The sequence below is a fragment of the Mobula hypostoma genome, chromosome 8 (assembly GCF_963921235.1).
Source record: "Mobula hypostoma chromosome 8, sMobHyp1.1, whole genome shotgun sequence".
NCBI lineage: Eukaryota > Metazoa > Chordata > Chondrichthyes > Myliobatiformes > Myliobatidae > Mobula > Mobula hypostoma.
In genome coordinates, this window is record NC_086104.1 from 45091014 (window position 1) to 45115386 (window position 24373).

The 24373-nt window shown below is 41.5% G+C and overlaps 1 long non-coding RNA gene across 1 annotated transcript in view; it reads right to left on the bottom strand.

Annotated features, from left to right (window-relative positions):
- Positions 1-635: 635 nt before the first annotated feature.
- The window catches only part of LOC134350509 (uncharacterized), an 82912-nt gene continuing 59174 nt past the window's right edge, over positions 636-24373 (bottom strand). Inside the window, exon 4 of the long non-coding RNA XR_010018913.1 lies at positions 636-1344. This is a non-coding gene — a long non-coding RNA (uncharacterized LOC134350509). The remainder of the gene's footprint in view (positions 1345-24373) is intronic.

A 24373-nucleotide genomic window follows, 5' to 3' on the forward strand; every position in this document is an offset into this window, starting at 1 on the left:
TGATAGTTGCGAGAAATAAGTAGTAAGATAATTCAGAACTGTTTTGCTCACTATTGTTTCAAGTATTCAGGCTTGGAGATGTCAGAAATGGCCGGGAATGGAAATGAAACAATTTCACTACTTCAACAAGTTAGGAACTATGAAGAATTTGAAGGCATCAACAATCTTGAATGTTACAATGAAAAATAAGATTTGGAGGATGTAATCGTCGATGGCATTGTATGATGGCAGTCCATTACCTGCACAAGGTGACTGCAATGATTTTTTACCATGTACAGTCAATCTGAAGAATGTGCCTGTGTACACTGGATGAATTCCTGTGTTGATAGTTATTATGAACTAACATACAGTTTTATAGTGCTGTAGTAGTAATGGTAGTGTTCTAATTTGTTCTGTACTTTATTTAAATACTTTGTTGCTCAGCTAAGTGGTAGCCTGTATTTTTTATACCTTTTTATCTATTTCCATTAAATTTTAGCTAATTGGGCCAAAATGTACTGGTCCTGATGTGTCTCAGTTAACAGGAATGTAACATATTTTATTTTACTTTATTATCCCCTTCCATTTCTGCACCATAGTTTATGAGATAGTGCATTTGAACAATAATTACTGCTCAAAAGTTGTTACTTCTTTACTATGACCAACAGCTCTCAGAGTAGCACCAATTTATACAAAGTTCGAAAGAGAACTATACATCTTGGAGATCTCCTTGAGTGTCAATGTGACTCTGCTTCCATTCCCTTTAAATGGGCTTTGTTGAATGCTTCAAATCCACAAAGAACATCTATCCCACAATAACAACAAGGAAGGCAAAGATTCACAGACATTAATTCTTTCTGTGACAGCAGGGTGCCCATTAAATGTGATTTTTTAAAAAAAATATGTATTCATTAAAAGGATTTTGTCTTCACAGGTTGAGTTTGCATTTAATTACCCATCCATTACTGACCCTGAGAAGGAGTGGGTGATCTACCTTCTTGAACCCTGCTGCAGTACTTGAAATGTGGATGTTAATACAGTGATGGTAAAGGAAGGGAAATATATTTCCAAGTCAATATACTATGTGGCTTGGAGAAAAAATTTCAAATGGTACTGGTCCGTGCTTTTGCTGATCTTGTGCTTCCAGTTGGTGGAGGTTGTGGGGCTGGAAAGGTGTAAAGACCTTTTGGTAATTGGTAATTTGAAAACATGCATCATGCTTCTGTGTCAGTGAATGGCTGTGGATCAGTGCCTCTGAAGTGGGTTGCTATGGTCTGTAAGGAGTTAAGCATCTTTTGATTTGTTGACGATGCACTCATCCAAGAAAGTGAAGAATACTTCTTCCTGATCATTTGAATTGTGGACCTAAACACAAGGAAAAAGTTAAGACATGCAATACCAATTTCAGGATGTATATTGTATACATTTTTCTAACATTAAATTGAACTTATTGAACAATTGCAAGCAAAAAACCAACATTGCAACTGTCAAGACAATGTACTGAAGAAATTGTCAGATCAGTCCTAGAAGACTATATTGATAATCTCATAGGCTACAAGCTCTATGATTCAAACATCAAAAGGGGAAAAAAGTCTTAGCTGGACGAATAATAATATTGAAATTGGAAGTGAATGTAAAATGCTTAGAGTGAGCCTTCTGCCCCCAGACATTCAGATTTCTGGCATACTGCTGGTGTCTTCCACAGTGAAGATTGATGCAAGGTGTTTATTCAGTTTGTCCACCATCTCTTTGTCTTCTATTATTACCTCTCCAACATCTTTTACCTGCAATCCGATATCCACTCTTGCCTCTCTTTTATTCTTTATATATCTGAAAAACCTTTTTATACATACATCTACTGATCATAAAATCAATAACTGAGACAAAGGAAAACATCCAACCAGAAGTTGGATCACATTTGAAGTTGGAAACATCCACCAATTACATTGGTGAAAAACACTTCAACATTTAAAACTTGCTCTAGTGAATTCCTGTGCACATTACGAGAAAGAAATGTACAGCCTGCAATAACGAGCAGAAAGCAAAACTACCACTGGAGCTTCTATACATATTAACAGACCAACCTTGTTCGGAAGAGATCAGTTGAAAGAGTTGGTGATGGATTGGGAAAATATTTTCAGTGTAGGTATGCGACAAACAGGTTTCAAAGACTTCTGCAAAAATATGATGACATTTTTAAGGATTCAAACATGGGTACTGAGGGGTACATATCTCATTTTTATTCAAAATTGAACGCAAGTTTGAAATCCTGACCTGTGTCCTATGCATTGAAAGTGCAAGTTAAGAGCTAAGAAATCTTGAGTTCCATTGGAAGTGGGTAGGCAAAGGCCATTGTATTTGGCCCCCAGTCAGATAAAACCCTTTGGCTCTATGGAGACTACAAATTAAAAGACAATAAATGGTGAACAACATCCTCTACCTACACCTCAAAATTTGTATGCTGAGTTTGCAGGTGCAAAATTTATTTCAATTCAACTATGGTGTGGATCACCAAAACTTTGTTGATGCTTTGTTTCTTTTTTTTTAGAAAGGACGCCACAGAAATCAACATTTTTATTTTGTGGGCAGTAAAGGATGATTTTCCTAGTGGTGAAAATCACTAGAGTTATACCAAATGACTTATTTGAATTCAAGTTGTGAAAGTGCACTCAATGGGTAGACAGGTTCAATGAATGCTTGTCTGAAGTTGTTTAACCGTTTCACAATACACTTACTAGCATTGTATAAAATGGAGACACAGGGGTAGTAATCTCAAAAGAATGGCGAAGAAGATTAACGAAAAACTTGATGCACAATCTTTCTAGACAGCAATTAAAAAGGCTGCAGCTAGAGCATTTGTCCATTGGCTGACATTAAGGAAGACAGAGAACTTAGCCTGTAGGTTGCAGTGCATCATGAGCAGAATATCCTAAAGCACCACTTTATCTAAGTCTGAGTGACCAGAAACATTGGATTTAGCTTGCCTATTATTGAAAAGGAATGGACCACTTATTGGTACTAATTGACAACCATTCAAAGGGTCAAGAAGTCAAACACAAAGGTTTATACACCATTACTGATCAAATGATTAAAGAATTAAGATCTATCTTTTCCATTTGAGATTGGCCTGAAGAAGTTGTGTTAGACTATTATCATTTGCTTGAATTATTTCAATCTGAATAATTTACAAAGAATGGTGGAATAAAAAAACTGTTTCACTTTACCGCCCATCTTCCAATAGAAAAGCAGAAAGATCAGCTTGCATGGCAAAGGAGACATTGAAGAAGTAGCTGATGTAAGGTTGATTGAACATGACCCTGAAACACTGGCATGCACCATAACTTCTAAATTATCAAACAGCCCATTCATCAATGGGAAATATTTCTGCAGAATGGGAAGCTCAGAACAGGGTTGAGTGTAACCTAAGCCAATTTGGAGGGGAAACGGAGAGGAAATGTAAGCTGTGTGAGGGTCAATGCTCAAGCCACAAAGAGAAGGTATTCAGTCTGCATGTCAGAATTCATAAATTGGAATCTCTCAGCAGGTGAGTGATGAGGAAATACAGGGAAGTTCTGAAGGTGTTGTAGTGGCATCAGGACCAGAGTTCGAGACAAGTGGTCCTTGGTTCGAATCCAGCTTGCTCCTTGCTTGCTTTTCATCAATACTGGGTTGAGGATCAAGCTAGCAACTTGGCCTTGTTAAAAACATCAAATTTGCCACCCAAAGCACTACAAGATGTGGAGAGGAATGACATCTGAAGGTATTCAGGACTAGGAATTATCTAAAGAAAACTGAGTTTGATTATACTGCAACATAATTTCCAGGAGCATAGCTAGAAGGGCTGTGAAATCAAAAGTGTTTCTGATATAAGGCGCTCAACTATTTTAGAAGAGGTGACCTGAGAAATGCTGGTAAGAAAACCATAAGGGAAGAAAATCATTGCATCCAGAGGTGGACAATACTCCAACTACATCCACTGAATCTAGAAGCTGTAAGTGTTAGAGGCACCACTTTCCCCAGGTAGTAAGGCTGATCAACATCTCCACCCACTCACCCACCCCACCACCCCCAACCACCACTGCTTTATCATTTCCTGTCAGATACCTTATATAGAGACATTTCTGTGTCTAGTGTTACTTCACGGACATACAATCCATCTATTTTTGTAAGCTATCTTATGTATTTATATTTATTGTGTTCTTTATCTTTTTTCATATTTTTGTGCTGCATCAGATCTAGAGTAACAATTCTTTCATTCTCCTTTACACTTGTGTATTGGAAATTACATTAAATATCTTGAAAGGAGTTGTTTAGATCTTAAAGAAATGCAAAATTTGTCAAGCAACAAGTCTGTAAGTTATTTTTCTATTTAAAAATGGGAATCAATGCAGCATCTGAAATATTCATTGTGAACAATAATTGCTCTATTAAGAAGGCTGCCTCTTTAAGGATTATGTCATATGACAAGCAGTTCTTGGAGCAGCAAAAATACAGAAAGGGAGTTCAAGGGGAACAGACTGAATAGCCCTTAAATAAAGAGCTTATGTTGTTTTCAAACAAGAGAAAATCTGCAGAAGCTGGAATTCCAAGCTACACACACAAAATGCTGGAAGAACTCAGCAGGCCAGCCAGCATCTATGGAAAAGAGTACAGTTGATGTTTCGGGCCGAGATCCTTCAACAAGACTGGAGAAAAAAAAGATGAGGAGCCCTTTTACTTTTTTCCATGGCCTTCTGTTCGCTCCTATTATATTCCCCCTTCTCCAGCCCTGTATCTCTTTTACCAATCAGCCTCCCAGAACTTTACTTCACCCCTACCCCCTCCCAGTTTCACTTATCACCTTGTGTTTCTTCCTCCCCTCCCCCAAGCCTCTAACTCTGACTCCTCATCTTTTTTCTCCAGTCTTGCTAAAGTTCTCAGCCCAAAAGGTTGACTGTACTCTTTTCCATAGATACCACCTGGCCTGCTGAGTCCCTCCAGTATTTTGTGTATGTTATTTTGAGCTCCTTATGTCCCATGCATAGTTGTCTGAACCCTCTAAAAATTGGTGTAAATGAAAAATTCACTGAGAATGTACACAATATTCTTAATTTTAATAACTACACAGTAAAATTTGAGTTACTGGAGGAATATAATGGGTCAGGTGACTAATAGAGGGAAATGGACATTTTGGACTGAGACTCTTCAAGGTCAATTATCACTTCTTCAATTGTGTTATACATTTCTCAAGTTAACCCCACTACCAGAAGAATAATAATTGAGACAGACACAGATTAGCTTCTAAAGAAAATTAAGCAGGATTAAATGCCAGGAAGAACATTTGTGAACTTCTCCTCAGAATCCGAGAGTCATGAAACAATATAGCACAGATACATGGACTTGTGCCCAATTAGTGAGTCCATTCTGACCACATTACATTCCAATGAGACATGGAAAGGATGGGAGGGTACAAGATCTGTGGTGCACAAAGGCTGTTGTAAATCTAGTCAAGGAGAAAAGAAGAGCTTATGAAAGGTTCAAAAAACTAGGTAATGATATGAATCTAGAAGATTATAAGGCTAGCAGGAAGGAGGTTAAGAATGTAATTAGGAGAGCTAGAAGGGGCCATGAGAAGGCCTTGGCGGACAGGACTAAGCAAAACCCCAAGGCATTCTACAAGTATGTGAAGAGCAAGAGGATAAGACGTGAGAGAATAGGACCAATCAAGTGTGACAATGGAAAATTGTGTATGGAACCGGAGGAAATAGCGGAGGTACTTAATGTATAGTTTGCTTCAGTATTCACTACGGAAAAGGATCTTGGCAATTGAGGCGATGACTTGCAGTGGACTGAAAAGCTTGAAAATGTAGATATTAAGAAAGACAAGGTGCTGGAGCCTTTAGAAAGCATCAAGTTAGATAAGTCACCGGGACCAGACGGGATGTATCCCAGGCTACAGTGGGAAGCGAGGGAGGAGATTGTTGAGCCTCTGGAAATGATCTTTGAATCATCAATGAGGACAGGAGTGGTTCCGGAGGATTGGAGGGTTGCAGATGTTGTTCCCTTATTCAAGAAAGGGAGTAGGGATATCCCAGGAAAATATAGGCTAGTGAGTCTTACCTCAGTGGTTGGTAAGTTGATGGAGAAGATCCTGAGGGGCAGGATTTATGAACATTTGGAGAGGTATAATATGATTAGGAATAGTCAGCATGGCTTTGCCAAAGGCAGGTCGCGCCTTACGAGCCTGATTGAATTTTTTGAGGATGTGACTAAGCACATTGATGAAGTTGGAGCCATAGATGTGGTGTATATGGATTTTAGCAAGGCATTTGATAAGGTACCCCATGCCAGGTTTATTGAGAAAGTAAGGAGGCATGGGATCCAAAAGGACATTGCTTTGTGGATGCAGAACTGGCTTGCCCACAGAAGGCAAAGAGTGGTTATTGGCGGGTCATATTCTGCATGGAGGCCCATGACCAGTGGTGTGCCTCAGGGATCTGTTCTGGGACCCTTACTCTTTGTGATTTTTATAAATGACCTGGATGAGGAAGTAGTGTGATGGGTTAGTAAATTTGCTGATGACACAAAGGTTGGGTGTGTTGTGGATAGTGTGGAGGGCTGTCAGAGGTTACAACGGGACATTGATAGGATGCAAAACTGGGCTGAGAAGTGGCAGATGGAGTTCAACCCAGATAAATGTGAGGTTGTTCATTTTGGTAGGTCAAATATGATGGCAGAATATAGTATTAATTGGAAGACTCTTGGCAAAGGATCAGAGAGATCTTGGAGTTCAAGTCCATAGGACACTCAAAGCTGCTATGCAGGTTGGCTCTGTGGTTAAGAAGGCATACGGTGCATTGGCCTTCATCAATTGTGGGATTGAGTTTAAGAACCGAGAGGTAATGTTGCAGCTATATAGGACCCTGGTCAGACCCCACTTGGAGTACTGTGCTCAATTCTGGTTGCTTTACTATAGGAAGGATGTGGAAACCATTAAAAGGGTGCAGAGGAGATTTACAAGGATGCTGCCTGGATTGGGGAGTGTGCCTTATGAGAATAGGCCTTTTCTCCTTAGAGCAATGGAGGATAAGAGATGACTTGATAGAGGTGTACAAGATGATGAGAGGCATTGATCGTGTGGATAGTCAGAGGTTTTTCCCCAGAGCTGAAATGGCTAGCATGAGAGGGCATAGTTTTAAGGTGCTTGGAAGTAGATACAAAGGAGATGTCTGGGGTAAGTTTTTTACGCAGAGAGTGGTGAGTGCGTGGAATGGGCTGCCGGTGGCAGTGGTGGAGGCGGAAGAGATAGGGTCTTTTAAGAGATACCTGGATGGCTACATGGAGCTTAGAAAAATAGAGGGCTGTGGGTAAAGCCTAGGTAGTTCTAAGGTAGGGACATGTTCGGCACAGCTTTGTGGGCTGAAGGGCCTGTATTGAGCTGTATGCTTTTCTATGTTTCTATTATCCACCTAGCTGGTCCCAAATTCCTGCATTTGACACATATCCCTCCAGGTGCCTCCTATTCATATACCTATTATGTGCTCTGGTTATATTTTTCTCAGCCACTTCCACTGCAGCTCATTCCAGAAACTTATCATCCACTGCATGCAAAAGTTGCCTCTAAGGTCCCTTTTCAGTCTTTTCCCTCCCTCCCTAAATATATGCCCCTTAGCTTTAGATTCCTCAACCCTAAGATAAAGACTACTACTGTCCACCTCATCAAACTTCAAATTTCAAAGTAAATTTATTATCAAAATACATATTCAGTATGTCACCGTATACAACCAGGAGATTCAATTTCTTGCGGGCATACTGAATCAATCCACAACAGAATAATAACCATAATAGAATCAATGAAAGACTGCACCAACTTGGGCATTCAATTACTGTAATGTGCAAAAGATAACAAACTCTGACTCAATGTCTCTCATAACTTAAACATTTCTATTGAGTCGCCCCTCTTTCTCCTGCATTCCACAGAACAAAGACTAAGCCTGGCAAATCTCTTCACACAACTTAGTCTTGACAATATCTTCATAAATCTTTTTTGCTTTCTTTCCGCTCTTTCCTATAAAAGGGTGACCAAACTTGTACAGTTTTCCAATTGCGGACTTACCAATGACTTATACAAACACAACATAATGTCCCAACGCTTACACTCAACTCTCCTGACCGATGAAGGGCAGTATTCTGAAAGTCCTTATCACTGCCCTATCTACCTGGGTTCAAGGTTATTGTTATCTGACTGTACATATATACAGCCAAACAAAATAATATTCCTTCGGACCACAGTGCACCCACAAAACATATAGTATACACAATATATAAACAACAATATTGTCATTAATAAGTTAATGAAATATAATTCAAAATGCATGTAGCGCACAGCATGGTAAACAGTGAACAGCTCACTGTGCTAGTTTCGAGACCTCGGTCGTGGCAGGGTATTCATTAGTCTGACAGGCTGAGGGAAGAAGCTGTTACCCAGTCTGGCAGTCCTAGTCCTGATGCTTCTGTACCTCCTTCTTAGCAATAGTGGGTCAAAGAGATTGTGGGATGGGAGATAGGGATCCTCAACAATGCTCCAGGTCCTTTGTCTGCAATGCTCCTGGTAAATATCAAAAATAGAGGCGGCAGGGGTGGGAAGAGACCCTGGTGATCTTCTCGGCAGATTTACTACCTTCTGCAGGGTCCTGCGGTCTGATGCCTTGCAGCCCCTGTACCACACAATGATACAGCCAGACAGAACACTTTCAGTAGAGCTCCTGTAGAAAGGTGCTAGAATGGGGACAGGGAGGCTTACAGCTTTAATCTCCTCAGAAAGTGCAGACATTGCTGTACCGTCCTGTCTAGTGAGGATGTGTTGTGAGTCCAGGTTAGCTCATCCATTATGTGCACACCAAGGAACTTTGCACACCTCTCTCTCTCCATGGCAGAGCCATTGACATGCAATGGAGAGTTGTCAACCTGTGCCTTCCTGAATCATCTCTGTTGACTTGTCATGTTGAAGCTCAGGTTGTTGTTCTCACTCCATTTGACAAAACTCTCTACCTCCTCTCTGTATGCCAGCCCATCATTGTTGCTGATGAGGCCAACCACTGCACTGTCATCGATGAAGCTGATGATGCAGTTCAGCTGGATCTGGGGAGCACCGGTGCTCAGCATGTTGGAGTTTGAGATATCACTGCCAACTCACACTGACTGGGGTCTTACAATCAAAAAGTTCAAGATCCTATTACAGAGAGGGAAGTTGATTCCCAATGAGTACAGTTTACCTACCAGCCTCTGAGATATGATTGCATTAAATGCTGAGCTCATATGTCCATTTGTTTCATTACACTCCTCAGGACCCTTCCATTCACAGTATAAGTCCTACACTGGTTTGACTTTCCACAATTCATCACCTCACACAGTAACCTTCTTCAATTTCAATATCTTTTAATTTTGTGTCATCTACAAACTTGTTGATCAAGTTTTGTGCATTCATATCTAAGCATTTAAATAAATAACAAACAACAAGGCTTCCAACTTTGACCCCTGCAGGATACCACAAGTCACTAGTCTTCATTCTAAGAAACAACCTTCAACTATTACCTTCTGTTACCTACCTATGAGTCAATTTTGAATCCGCCTAACTTGCTCTCCCTGATTTCGTGGGACCTAACTTTCCAGACCAGCCTGCCATGCAGGAACTTGTGGAAGGGCTTGCTAAAGTCCAAATAGACAACATCCATTGCCTACACTCATCCACCCTTTTGGTTAGCTCTTCAAAGAACTCCAAAAGGTTTGTCATATGTGACTTCCACACACAAAACCATGCTGAGCCCTCCAAATCAGATGTTGCCTATCCAAATGCTAGCAGGTCCTGTCCCTCAGAATACCATCCAGTAACTTCCTGACCATTGATGTCAGGCTGACCACCCTGGCTTCTCCTTGCTGCCCTTCTTAAAAAATGGAATGACACTAACCACCCTCCACTCTTCAGGTACTTCACTAGTAAGTAACAATGAAACAAATGTCTCTGCAAGAGCTAACAAAAAAAAATAGCATCTTGCCAAATGTCCAGATTGGACAGATACTTTTTGTTTATTTTCTGAATCAAGTAGAGGTGTCATTATATTAAAATTAATTGAAAGTCACAGAAAAAAATAAGAAACAAAACACCCCAAAGACTAACTTGTGAACATCGTTTATGTTGGTGTACAAATCAGAAATGAATGCCCAGGTTGTAAGATGAAAATCTGAGCCCAAACATTAACTTGGATAAATAGCAAAAAGTGATGTCAGGTGTTTTTTTTAGATTATGGGAACACTCAGTCCTCTTTTATTGTCATTTAGAAATGCATACATGCATTAAGAAATGATACAACGTTTCTCTGGTGTGCTATCACAGAAAACAAGACAGACCAAAGATTAACACTGACAAAACCACATAATTACAACATATAGTTACAGCACTGCAAAGCAATACCATAATTTGATGAAGAACAGTCCATAGGCACAGTAAAAAAAAAGTCTCATAGTCCCCGAGTCGATCGACTCCCGAGTCCCCGATAGCGGCAGCAAAAGGGAGAAACTCCCTGCCATAAACCTCCAGGCACGGTCAACTTGCTGATAGCTTGGAAGCAGCCGACCACAGCCGACCCTGAGTCCATCCGTCCGAAAACTCCGAGCTTCCGAGCAGCCTCTCTGATACAGCCTCCTGAGCACCATCCTCTGCTGAGCGCCTTCGACCTCTCCCCGGCCGCTGAAACACGCAAAGCCGAGGATTTTGAGGCCTTCAGCTCCAGAGATTCCGGTTACCACACAGTAGCAGCGGTAGCAAAGCAGACATTTCAGAAGTTTTCCAGATGTTCCGCTATGCACTCACATCTGTCTCCATCAAATCAGGATTGTGCGCGGCACCCTACTTGACAGATAACAGATATTCATCGCTGGAGAGGCCGCGTGCGCTGTCGTCGTGTCGCCATCTTCTCCCCAAAATGGCTGATGTAATTAAAATAATGTATGGATACAAAATAAGTGCACTTTGATGTTGCTTCCTAACAAAAATAAACAATTGCTGTAGGACATGATATTAGCTGATATTTAGTTGGGTTTTGAATATTTTCCTGTCCTATGTTGTTTCATTGAAATCAATTTTTCAACAGATGTGGCTCAGCTGCAGGATCATTAATTGTGTCTGAACTTTTTGTAAGGATCAAGCTGTTCCACTTTAATTGCTCTTGGATCGTAATGCATCTGAATGCTACCAACTACCAGAATCTTGAATTATTAAACATTAATGCTAAAAGGCACACTTTTGAAATGTGTACAACCTTATTAAAAAGTCTTCCAGTGACAGATCGGCAAGAAAAGTGCAATGGAACCACTCTCAACTTTTGAGACTTTAGTGTGCATAAAACAAGATAACCAATGCTTCTTTCCAAAATGGTTCAGAAATCATTCAAGATTCCTGATAGAATCACTGAGTCTTGAAGTTCTGGGGTCCCTTGATCAGCCTAGCACAGGCTGAATTTTCTTCTTTTGATTGCTTGATTTTCTAGTAACATTTCAGTCAGGCCTGATTCCTCCCTTTCCCAGCAGCCAGAGGTCCCCAGACTCCCCCAGTTTCCATCTGTGTATCTGACTTTGGGGTCCTGATCTGCTAACAGAATTGATGCCCTGAGCATCTACCCCATCTCCTTGGTCCTCTCTTCCTCCCAATCATAACCTGCAAGCCAAACCAGCCACCTGTCTGTCTTCTTATGCCATTATGGAACAAATCAAGAAATATATTAAGTTGAGGGAAAATCCAATAACAAGCAGTTCTGATCAAGGGCCCTGGTTTCGATATGTTAATACTTCTCTTTCCACAGCATGCCACAATTGCTGAATGTCTACAATGCTATGGATTATGTTTATAATAGAATTTTACAGCAGTGAGACTTTGAAAATAACTTTGTTAGCTTCCCCACACTACACCTTTATAAGCGCTGAAGTATTTCTAGGCAAAGATGTTTCTATAACTTCAACCATCTTCACATATTACTCAATCTGCCTTATCTATTGTCAGCAAAAAGTATCACCAAGAGTCCAATTCAGATGTGCTCCCTGATTGCCATGCAGTTTACCTGGATACAGAGTTTAATGAAAGGTTCTTGTCCTTGAAACTCAGTCACAACCAGGAGCCCTGTGCAACCAAATATATTGTTTTAATTAAGCATGTTATATTGTGGTGTATTGAGGTTTTGGTGATGCAACTATGAACTGCAAGTGATATTTCACAATTATGATGAGGTCCTACATGTTTCTGCCTCTGATACCCTACTGCACTGTGCCATGAGTTGTGAGTAATTAGTGAACTAAACTGATACTACCTTTAAAGTTTACTCTCCTGTATTGTTGATGAAGGAACATCAGAGAGGCACAAGCTCCTTCTAGATAGTTAGGAGGTCATCTTCCTTTCCAAAGAATGCCTTTCCACATTAAAAATAAATATTATTCCCCCAAAACAAAAGTCTAGAAACAGGAGAGCCTGGTAACTGTTCTTGTGCAAAAATCATGTATAAAATTCTTGTGGGGCATGTTTTAACATTTTTAGACTCTTCAGCCAGCCTTTTAGGATATTGAGCAACACACGCAAAATGCTGGAGGAACTCAGCAGGCCAGGCAGCATCAATGGAAAAAAGTACAGTCAATGTATCGGGCCAAAACCCTTCGTCAGGACTGGAGAAAAAAAGCTAAAGAGTAGATTTGAAAGATAGGGGGAGGGGAAGAGAGAGATGACAGGTGATAGGTGAAACTTGGAAGGGAGGGATGAAACAAAGTGCTAGGACATTGATTGGTCATGGAAGAAAGAAGAAGGGTGGGGGGGTGGGGGGAAGCACCAGAGGGAGGCAATGGGCAGACAAGGAGATAACATGAGAGGGAAAGACAAGCAGATGGGAAATGGGGAAGGGGGAGGGGGTGGAGGCATTGCTGGAAGTTTGAGAAATCGATGTTATGCCATCAGGTTGGAGGCTACTGAAATGGAATATAGGGTGCTGTTCCTCCAACCTAAGTGTGGCCTTATCCCAACAGTGGAGGAGACCATGGATGGACATATCGGAATGGGAATGGGAAGTGGAATTAAAATGGGCAGCCACTGGGAGATCCCACTTGTTCTAGCAGATGAACTGTAGATGCTCGGCAAAGTATCTCCCAATCTACATCGGGTCTCACGGATATACAAAAGGCCACACTGGGAGCACTGAACACAGTATATGACCCCAACAGACACACAGGTGAAGTGCCACCTCACCTGGAGGACTACGGGGGCCCTGGATGGTAGGAAATTGACCTAGGAATGTCTAGAGAGGATTCAGGTCAGCACCACTGTCACCTTCTCAGTGTTATTTACAGACATGATATTCACAGTGCTTATTTATCCCATTCTTACAGAAATTGGATCAGAATATTGTAAACAGATGTAAATTGAAGTGTCCCGACTGGCCACAGAACAGCCACATTCATGTCCCCGTGACATATATTTTTCCATATGCTTCCTTGATTAAAATCAAAGCATCTTAATATTCGGCACCTCACTGAAAAATGCTATCATCAGAGGGCCCATTGCAGTCCCATACCCTTTAGTGGCTTTGGACCACTCACTGCATGATGGTCTATCAGGCCACACCATTGCACAAAGGAGTCACCATTTGCACAGCAGGGCATTGTCTTCTTCTCCCTCACTGTGCTTCTTTTCCACCACAGCACCTTCATGCTACTGTCCTGGGACTGGCAAGGAGGCAAGGACTGGCAAGGTGAAGAAACGACCGCCAGGCTGATTCAGTGTGCTGTGTGCATGATGTGGGAGGTCAGGGATACTATGGTGCCTCTGGCTCCTACAACTGTGGAAAATGTGTCCAGATTCAGCTTCTGAAGGACCATGTTGCAGCACTGGAGAAGCAACTGGATGACCTCAGGTTCATCCAGGAAAACGAGAGTTTTCAGGACAGGACCTACAGCGAGGTCGTTACACCGAGGATACCGGAAGAGAGAAGGGGGGCAATGATGAGGAAGGAAAGGATGCTTGAAGTACCGGAGACCCCGGGGGATGTACCTCTCGTAAACAGGTTCACTCTCTTGGAAGCTGTCGGGACAGAAGACACTGCCAGCCTGAGAGGTGGTCAGGTCTGTGAGTATAAAATTGGCTCTGAAGCAAAGCCGAGGAGACAGATGTCAGGCAGAGCCGTGGTAGTAGGGGACTCCATAGTGAGAGGTACAGAAAGGGGTTTCTGTGGCAACAAGCGAGATTTAAGGATGGTGTGTTGCCTCCCTGGTGCCAGGATCCAGGACGTTATGGAGCAGGTGCAGAGAATCCTCAAGGGCGAAGGTGAACACCTGGAAGTGGTGGTGCATGTCGGCACAAATGACGTGGGGAAGAAGAGGAAAGACATTCTGCAGAGTGAATTCAGAGAACTCAGAAGAAGGCTGTAAAGCAGGACTTCCAGGGTGGTTATCTCCGGTTTGCTTCCAGTTCCTCGTGCTGGAGAGGGCAGGAACAGGGAGATAATGGATCTGAATGTGTGGCTGAGGAACTGGTGCAGGAAGCAAGGATTTACATTCTTGGACCACTGGGTTATGTTTTGTGGTAAGGATGAATTGTACAAAAGGGACGGGTTGCACCTTAATAGGCGGGGGACCAGCATTCTGGCAGGCAGGTTTGCCTCTGCAACACGGGTGTGTTTAAACTAAGTAGTGGGGGGAGGGGACAATCTGGAAACATAAGGATAGAGATAAAGGGAAAGTAAGAATACGAAAAGTTAAGAAAGACAGCAGAATCAACAGATCAGAAAGCTCAGGAAGGGTTCGTACAGAATGGTCAAGTGAAATAGGAATTGATATGGGAGGTCAGGGGAGTAATGAATTAAAAGTATTATATATGAATGCACGGAGTATAAGAAATAAAGTGGATGAGCTTGAGGCTCAGTTGGAAATTGGCAAGTATGATGTTGTGGGAATAACAGAGACATGGCTTCAAGTGGACAGGGCCTGGGAAATGAATATTCAACGGTATACGTCCTATCAAAAGGACAGACTGATGGGCAGAGGGGGTGGGGTGGCTCTGTTGGTGAGGAATGATATTCAGTCCCTTGCGAGGGGGGACATAGAATCAGGAGACGTAGAGTCAGTATGGATAGAACTGAGAAATTCTAAGGGTAGAAAGACCCTAATGGGAGTTATCTACAGGCCCCCAAACAGTAGTCTGGATGTAGGGTGTAAATTGAATCGAGAGTTATAATTGGCATGTAGCAAAGGTAATGCTACAGTTGTTATGGGGGATTTCAACATGCAGGTAGACTGGAAGAATCAGGAAAGGGAGTTTGTGGAGTGCCTCCGAGGTGGATTCTTAGAACAGCTTGTACTGGAGCCTACCAGAGAGAAGGCAATTCTAGATTTAGTGTTGTGCAATGAACCAGATTTGATCAGGGACCTCGAGGTAAGTGGGAGCCATTAGAAGGTAGTGACCATAATATGATAAGTTTTAATCTACAGATTGAGAGGGAGAAGGGAAACTCGGAAGGGTCAGTATTACAGTTGAACAAAGGGAACTATGGAGCTATGAGGAAGGAGCTGGCCAAAGTTCAATGGAACAATACCCTAGCAGGGATGACAGTGGAACAACAATGGCAGGTATTTCTGGGAATAATGCAGAAGGTGCAAGATCAGTGCATTCCAAAGAGAAGAAAGATCCTAAGGGGAGGCTGCGGCTGACAAGGGAAGTAAAGGACAGTGTAAAGATAAAAGAGAAGAAGTATAACATAGCAAAGATGAGTGGGAAGCTGGAGGATTGGGAAACTTTTAAAGAGCAACAGAAGATAACTAAAAAGGTAATACAGAGAGAAAAAATGAGGTACGAAGGTAGACTAGCTAAGAATATAAAGGAAAATAATAAAAGCTTCTTTAGGTATGTGAAAAGGAAAAAAATAGTTAAGGCCAAATTTGGGCCCTTGAAGACAGAAAAGGGTGAATTTATTATGGGGAACAAGTAAATGGCAGACGAGTTGAACAGGTACTTTGGATCTGTCTTCACTAGGGAAGACACAAACAATCTCCCAGATATAATAGTGGTCAAAGGACCTAGGGTAATGGATGAACTGAAGGAAATTTATATTAGGCAGGAAATGGTGTTGGATAGACTGTTGGGTCTGAAGGCTGATAAGTCCCCGGGACCTGATGGTCTGCATCCCAGGGTACTTAAGGAGGTGGCTTTAAAAATCGTGGATGCATTGGTAATCATTTTCCAATGTTCTATGGATTCAGGATCAGTTCCTGTGGATTGGAGGGTGGCTAATGTTGTCCCACTTTTCAAGAAAGGAGGGAGAGAGAAAACAGGGAATTATAGATCGGTTAGCCTGACGTCAGTGGTGGGAAAGATGCTGGAGTCAATTATAAAAGATGAAATTGTGACACATTTGGATGGCAGTAACAGAATAGGTCTGAGTCAGCATGGATTTACAAAGGGGAAATCGTGCTTGACTAATCTTGTGGAATTTTTTGAGGATGTAACTATGAAAATGGACAAGGGAGAGCCAGTGGATGTAGTGTACCTGGCCTTTCAGAAAGCTTTTGATAAAGTCCCACATAGGAGATCAGTGGGAAAAATTAGGGCACATGGTATTGGGGGCAGAGTACTGACATGGATTGAAAATTGGCTGGCTGACAAGAAACAAACAGTAGCGATGAATGGGTCCCTTTCGGAATGGCAGGCGGTAACCAGTGGGGTATCGTAGGGTTCAGTGCTGGGAGCGCAGCTGTTTACAATATACATTAATGAATTAGATGAAGGGATTAAAAGTAACATTAGCAAATTTGCCGATGACACAAAGCTGGGTGGCAGTGTGAAATGTGAGGAGGATGTTATGAGAATGCAGGGTGACTTGGACAGGCTGGGTGAGTGGGCGGATGCATGGCAGATGCAGTTTAGTGTGGATAAATGTGAGGTTATCCACTTTGGTGGTAAGAACAGGAAGGCAGATTATTATCTAGATGGAGTCAAGGTAGGAAAAGGGGAAGTACAACGAGATCTGGGTGTTCTTGTTCATCAGTCACTAAAAGCAAGCACGCAGGTACAGCAGGCAGTGAAAAAAGCTAATGGCATGCTGGCCTTCATAACAAGGGGAATTGAGTATAGGAGCAAAGAGGTCCTTCTGCAGCTGTACAGGGCCCTGGTGAGGCCACACCTAGAGTATTGTGTGAAGTTTTGGTCTCCAAATTTGAGGAAGGACATTCTTGCTATTGAGGGAGTGCAGCGCAGATTCACAAAGTTAATTCCTGGGATGGCGGGACTGTCATATGTTGAAAGATTGGAGCGACTGGGCTTGTATACACTGGAATTTAGAAGGATGAGAGGGGATCTGATTGAAACATATAAAATTAATCAGGGATTGGACATGCTGGAGGCAGGAAGCATGTTCCCGCTAATGGGTGAGTCCAGAACCAGAGGCCACAGTTTAAGAATAAGGGGTAGGCCATTTAGAACGGAGTTGAGGAAAAACCTTTTCCACCAAAGAGTGGTGGATATGTGGAATGCTCTGCCCCAGAAGGCAGTGGAGGCCAAGTCTCTGGATGTTTTCAAGAAAGAGATGGATAGAGCTCTAAAAGATAGCGAAATCAAAGGTTATGGGGATAAGGCAGGAGCTGGATACTGATTGTGGATGATCAGCCATGATCACAGTGAATAGCAGTGCTGGCTCGAAGGGCTGAATGGCCTACTCCTGCACCTATTGTCTATTGTCTATTGAGAGTGTACTCTAAAGTTCTGACTCACCTGTCAGTTATCAATGTTGGAAGAGTATGGCAGGTGCAAGTTCTGCGAATCCTGACATCAGGAAATACAGACACAGCATGTTAATACATTAAACGTGTGCAAATCACCGTATAAGCTGTTTCAAAGTAAGTTTCATGACTTCAGTGATTATTTTGCACAATCGCTTTATTGAGTGTGAAGATTAAGAACAGCTCCCATCTAGCAACAACAAAATGGGTAAAATTCAATTTCCTTGAGAAATATTTTCTGTACCAAGTTGTATCAGTCTGTACAGTGCATGAATAATTGTTTGTGTCTGTACATAGATATTTTCACTTTGTCTTGCTAAATAGAAAGACAAGATGCGATTTTGATTGCCACTGATTGGGCTGAACAGAAGACAATTAAATGCATTGCACAGGCCAGTGGACAGGTGGGAGCCTTGTTATGAGTTTGTGGCAACGTCTCTCTTCTTTTTACTTTCCTGGTTAGGTTCCCACTCTTCACTCTCAGTTGGTTTATTGAGACAGGTCAAGTAGAAATCATTGTGAACCAGGGTGGGAATAAAGTACAAAAAAAGACATTCACTTGCGCCCGTATAGACAATAAGTTTGATCTGGAGCTGATCCAATCTCATTCATGCTGAGACCTGGTCTTGCAATCTAAAGGCCGATTAGTTCATTTGCCTGTACAGTAGTACAACTCCACTACATACTTATAATAAAGTTTCTTTAAAAGAATATCTATATATTAAGTTATCAGCATACTATTCTGAATTTGGATATTATGAAATAAAGTCTATGGAGATAATCTACTTGTGGGTGACAATGGAAGACTCAAGTAAAATGTTATCTTGCTGAAGTGGTAAAGGAGGAATGTGTTAGCCTGTCTGGGAAAGCCTGAGTCACATATTTACTAGAACTATACACCACTAACAATTCTACATTTGTCAAAAAAACTCTATATCATAAGACATAAACAGTTGGTGATTTCTCCAGAGATAAATAGAGCTTATATTTGGCTCGTGCTAGATGGGCTGAATGGCCTGTTTCAGTGCTATATTTCTCTTTGACTCTATTAGAACCTCACTTTTAATTACTGCCTGTAATAATATAATAGCAATAATACCATTCCATGGCAGAATCCAGTTATAGAAATATTATGTTGATAGTGTAGGAGTTAGAAGAAATATGACAATCCAATAATTTATGCTTTTAGTGTTGTATTTTTGGCCATTTTCATGCTCTCAAATTACTGTCTGTACATATTCAAAGGTCAGTGTTACAAAATGTGAGATAACTGTAAGGGGTTTCTTCTTTCATGTTACTGCGAAGGCTAACAAAATGGCTTCTTTGTTATGTTATAATTAAAATGGCTTTTCTGTAATAATAACTGCGATGTAAGGAGTTCTCTCCCTCTCTGCTTGTTTGGGTTATATTATTGATAAGAGAGAGAATGAACCAATTGGGTTAGATGTTATTCTTTCATGTGTGTCTGTAAGCTATTGTTTCCCAGGTTTTGGGGCAGAAGGCGGATGGGGACAGAGTGAGGAGATGCGATGCTGTAAGCTGGGTGATGGGACGGAACCCAAGCGGGAGTCTAAGGCCCAGGGTCTTCGGCGAGGAGAGGAGATGAAGACAGACTCGTGTGGAGCGTCTGGTCGACCACCGTGGTTGGTCCCAGGCGTTGAGTCGAGGGGGTCAGAGGGGATTGAATGGTGGCAAGAAGACCCCGTTCATTGAGCTCCAGCTGTTGTGCACGAAGTGGCTGAACTTTGATAAGGTTGCGCCTTTCATTTTCCTTTTATATTTTACCTCTATTAATTACATAGTTCCAGTAAGATCTATAAAGTGTAATCATTTAATCGCATATGGTGTATTGTCTGTTCCTTGGCGAGGTGGGGTACATCACACAGCATTCACACAAACTTGGTTACCCAGTTTGGCGGGACCGAAGGCTGCTCCCCCTAGACGAAAATGAGCTGAGCGAGTCTGAGGCTTACCAGGGGGCTACATTTGCTGTCGTCGTCTTCTCTTCTCGCTGAGGATCCTGGGCCTCGGACTCCCGCTCGGGGTCCGTCCCGTCGCCCGGCTTACAGCATCGCATCTCCTCACTCTGTCCCCATCCACCTTCTGCCCCAAAACCCTCTGAAACAATAGCTTACAGACACATAAGAAAGAATAATATCTATCCCAATTGGTTCGTTCTCTCTCTTATCAATAATGTAACCCAAACAAGCAGAGAGAGAGAGAGAAAAAACTCCTTACATCACAGTTATTATTACAGAAAAGCCATTTAAATTATAACATAACAAAGAAGCCATTGTGTTAGCCTTCACAGTAACATAAAAGAAGAAACCCCTTACACAACAAAATAATAACGTGAAGAGCAGCAGATAAACCTGATGGTCAGAATCAGAATCCAAATCAGGTTTATTATCACCGGCATGTGTTGTGAAATCTGTTAACTTAGTAGCAGCAGTTCAATGCAATACATAACCTAGAAGAGAGAACAAATAATAATAAACAAACAAGTAAATCAATTACAGTATACGTATATTGAATAGATTTTTAAAACGTGCAAAAAAACAGAAATACTGTTATTAAAAAAAGTAAGGTAGTGTCCAAGGGTTCAATGTCCATTTAGCAGATGGCAGAGGGGAAGAAGCTGTTCCTGAATCGCTGAGTGTGTGCCATCAGGCTTCTGTAACTCCTACCTGATGGTAACAGTGAGAAAAGGGCATGCCCTGAGTGCTGGAGGTCCTTAATAATAAACGCTGCCTTTCTGAGACACCGCTGCCTAAAGATGTCCTGGATAATTTGTAGGCTAGTGCCCAAGATGGATCTGACTAGACTTACAACCGTCTGCAGCTTCTTTCGGTCCTGTGCAGTAGCCTCTCTGTACCAGATGGTGATGCAGCCTGTCAGAATGCTCTCCACAGTACAAATATAGAAGTTTTTGAGTGTATTTATTGACATGCCAAATCTCTTCAATCTCCCAAAAAAAAGTTACAGATTCACAGATTCACACGGAAATGATGCACCTAACACCATAGGAACCCAGAAACCTGAAACAGCTCAAAAATATTACACTGAAAAATAATACATGGGAATACAGCCCCAGCAGTAGAGCACTGCCAGTTGTAATATAGAGTGGGAAAGATTAGTGGCTGTTACTCTTGGTCATTCACCTCAGATGGAAACATCTGCACACAGCTCATGCTTGTAATCACCAGATGTTGAACCTCCAATCTCACCCCTGTAGAGAAAAGCATAGAATGAAGATCTGGCATTCGTCCACAGAAAGGGAGAGGAAATTTGGCCCAAATAATTTAAATAAAAGTTTAAAGATGTTAGGAAAAAAAGATGAAAAGAATAATCAATTTTCCAAACATAATGTGCCACAGATCAGGTCATGGGATAATCTATGTGGCAAAGATTACATATACCACTTATGAAATTGTCAGTACATGTTAGACTTTTCTATAACTATTGTTTTTATTCTTTTTTTCTAATTCCAATTGTGCACTCATTCTTCAGTTTAAACCAGCAAAAGGTTCTCAGCAAAATAAAGCAATAAAAAAATATTCCTGTAAGAATAGACTAAGAATTCTCATCCCTGCCTGCAGAGTGACTGAGTGGCAGAGATGGGATCAGGGAGAAATCATTAACTATTCAATCAATCAATAAACTGAAAATATTTCATCACTTGAACAGTTTGCAGGGAAATTCTCATGGAACTTTCCAATGACTGATCTCTGCTTAGCAAGCCCCCTAGCTACAAGAACGATTTTTAGAGTTAAATGTTTTCATAAAAGCATGAATATGTGTTTTAAGTGAAAGAATAATAAAACCAGCATTTGTGTCCTGAAGAGCCTTTCGTATCTTCTGGATGCCCTGAAGTTGGCTGCAACTGGCAAAGTACATTTGAAATTCAGTCATTGTTGTAATGTAGATGATTATCATGCAAGAGTTCACTTAATCGCTTTTGTAGGAGATATTATGAAGTAAATCCAAAAGCACTGGAAATGTATATCCCATTCTTGTGATCACAGCTAATACTACTTCAAACAATGACTGTGTGAAAGTTAAATTGTACCTGGACCAGAAATGACCCAAAAGTCAATTAAGGCAAACAGAAAAGTGAACAAGATTTATTATGCTTATCCTTCAAACAGACTTGCTGCAATAGAACAGACTAAGTATTTATTGCTTCCCAAATTTTTTGAATTTGTACTGCAGTTCTCCCTGTGACTTAAAGACAACCTGGAAGGAATTGCATTTCATAAAGTTACAATCTAATACTGCAATAATAGTGCTTTTAAAATTGAAGTGAAACTATTGTAGTATTCTTAGTGCACTAGTAAAACCTTCATGTTGCCAAAGCCCACTAGTTAGGATTAAGAGCTTGAGAACAACTGTATCCTTCTCGAAAAGGCCTTGATCCATTTACCGCTGTCTTCTTTCTCTGACCAGCTGATCAACACTTTCCATCACTTCACACTTATCTCTTCATCGTGACAGCGGGAGATGAGTTCTGACAAGGTAATGGAAAATAGGGTTCCACAAGCCTTGGCAGGGATAGAAGCATCTTAGCTGTCTCATCACAACTGTTCTTTTCAAATGTCACTATTCTCAAAACTCAGAATCCTTCGCAGCATGGCAAAATTGGATTAAGTGGGATTGCTTACTAAAAACCTTGTTTCGTATCTATCTCTAAATTTGCTTGTATGACATTGCTGTAGTATTGGAACCCAAGTGAAGCAAAACTTGCTGCTATTTGAATTTTTTTTGTTTAACACTGTAGTTAGCTTGGCAGCATGTTCAAAAATGAATGAACCAGATGTACATTTTAAAAGAGTATGTTGCAGCTTTCACTTCATAATTAATAATTTTGAGAACCAAAGTACCTTTCCATCTGTCAAGATAAATACATCTTTTTTCATTTTTGACTGCATAAGATATTTGATTTTAAATTTTAGGTAACAATTTTAACAAAACAGATCTAAAAAAAAATATAGAGTTAAACACAATATCCTCGGAAAGATAAGTTGTTGTAATCTCTTACAACAAAATATTGTTTCTTCCTAATAATTGTAGAAATGCTTGCTTTAATATTAATAACATATCCATGGGATGTTAAAAATATTTATACACTGTTCAGTCTCTTTTTCTTATGAAAGCATTAATTCCTGCTGAGGTACAGTTCCATGGGGATGTCTAGTCTTTAATAATTTGCCAAAGTGACTATTCTTCATGCATGGGCATCACAGCAGGAACCAATCCTGCCTTCAATCAGTGATCAACACACACAAAATGCTAGTGGAACACAGCAGGCCAGGCAGCATCTATAGGAAGAGGTACAGTCGACATTTTGGGTCAAGACCCTTCGTCAGGACTAACGGAAAAAAGAGATAGTAAGAGATTTGAAAGTGGGAGGGGGAGGGGGAGACCCGAAATGCAAGGAGAAGACAGGAGGGGGAGGGATGAAGCCAAGAGCTGGGAAGTTGATTGGCAAAAGGGATACAAGACTGGAGAAGGGAGAGGATCATGGGATGGAAGGCCTTGGAAGAAAGAAAGGGGGAGGGGAGCACCAGAGGAAGATGGAGAACAGGCAAGGAGTTATTGTGAGAGGGAAAGAGAGAAAAAAAAATTAGGGATGGGATAAGAAGTGGAGGAGGGGCATTAACGGAAGTTAGAGAAATCAGTGTTCATGCCATCAGGTTTGAGGCTGCCCAGATGGAATATAAGGTGTTGTTCCTCCATCCTGAGTATGGCTTCATCTCGACAGTAGGGGAGGCCATGGATTGACATATCAGAATGGGAATGGCACGTGGAATTAAAATGTGTAGCCACTGGGAGATCCTGCTTCCTCTGGCAGTCAGAGCATAGGTGTTCAGCGAAACGGTCTCCCAGTCTGCGTCGGGTCTCACCAATATATAGAAGGCCACACTGGGAGCACCAAACACAGTATATCACACCAGCAGACTCACAGGTGAAGTTTTGCCTCACGTGGAAGGACTGTCTGGGGCCCTGAATGGTGGTGAGGGAGGAAGTATAAGGGCAAGTGTAGCACTTGTTCCGCTTACAAGGATAAGTGCCAGGAGGGAGATTGGTGGGGAGGGATGGGAGGTACAAATGGACAAGGGAGTGATCTCCGTGGAAAGCAGAGAGGGGGGGGAGGGAAAGATGTGCTTGGAGGTGGGATCCCGTTGGAGATGGCGGAAGTTATGGAGAATTATATGTTGGACACGGAGGCTGGTGGGGTGGTAGGTGAGGACAAGAGGAATCCTATCCCTAGTGGGGTGGCGGGAGGATGGGGTGATCAATCAGTGATCATTCACTTTCCAAACTCAAGCATTAGACAAATTAAAAGTAGAAACTCTGGCTAATTTAATTCTCCCTACCCTGGGATACTGCAGCTAATTTTAGAATTCTAACTGCTGCCCAACCTAATTCAGCACAGAGAAGGAATTAAATTGTTTATCTACCATCTTCTATCTGTGTTTCATCACAAATATATCCCTTTTTATCCTCGGTATCATTCTCTAAGAGCTTTTAAGAAAACTCTATTCTTGGTGGTAACATGTCCATATGTTGGTCAAGAGAAGACAAACATGAATTTAGTACTACAATTCAAAGA